This window comes from Octodon degus, unplaced genomic scaffold (assembly GCF_000260255.1).
Source record: "Octodon degus isolate 3935 unplaced genomic scaffold, OctDeg1.0 scaffold00288, whole genome shotgun sequence".
Classification (NCBI taxonomy): domain Eukaryota; kingdom Metazoa; phylum Chordata; class Mammalia; order Rodentia; family Octodontidae; genus Octodon; species Octodon degus.
This window is the reverse complement of record NW_004524864.1, coordinates 1,718,557-1,719,205: the sequence shown is the minus strand read 5'-3', so window position 1 is coordinate 1,719,205 and position 649 is coordinate 1,718,557. Positions and strand designations below refer to the sequence as shown.

The 649-nt window shown below is 29.1% G+C and overlaps 1 protein-coding gene across 1 annotated transcript in view; it reads right to left on the bottom strand.

Annotated features, from left to right (window-relative positions):
• The window catches only part of LOC101575819 (C-type lectin domain family 4 member D), a 17,416-nt gene that overhangs the window by 16,206 nt on the left and 561 nt on the right, over positions 1–649 (bottom strand). The window lies entirely within an intron of this gene.

Sequence of the window (649 nt, the reverse complement as noted above, 5' to 3'; positions counted from 1 at the left end):
TTTCTTATTTTCTAATGCATTTGATTTAAGAAGCCATTTTGTGCATCGTATCATAAAGATAATATCTATGTATCTTTTTAAAATTTTATTGATTCATTTTTTTATACTTTGACCAAAAATCCACCTTGAGTTGGTATTTGTACATCGTACAATGCAGAAGCCCAATTTCACTTCTTACATATAATCAATAAGCTTCAAAGAATTTATTGAACAAAAGGTTTCTCATGATTCTGCAATAGTATTTTTGTTTTATATGAATTTGTAAATAAGTTCTCTATTCTTTCCTCCACTCTTTTTCTTGTGTCTATACCACATAACTTAATTAAAATAACTTTATTTTAGGTCTTGATATCATAAAACTGAAGTCTTGCTACAGATTTGATGGTCATGATGCTTTCTTGAATTTATATTTAACCCAAAGTTGAGTTGTATACACTGAATGTTTATAACTCTTTATTTGCCAGTCATGCCTCAAATTATCTTGGAATATGAAAGAGCTAGTCTTCCAACTGTGTTTTTCTTTCATAGTAGGTGCCTCAGGAATCTGAATTTCATTGTTTACACCCTGCTTTTTATAATCTCTATCCAAAATCAGAAATGAGGAATCCTTGTTTCCACAAAACCAAACCAAAACAAACAAACAAACAAA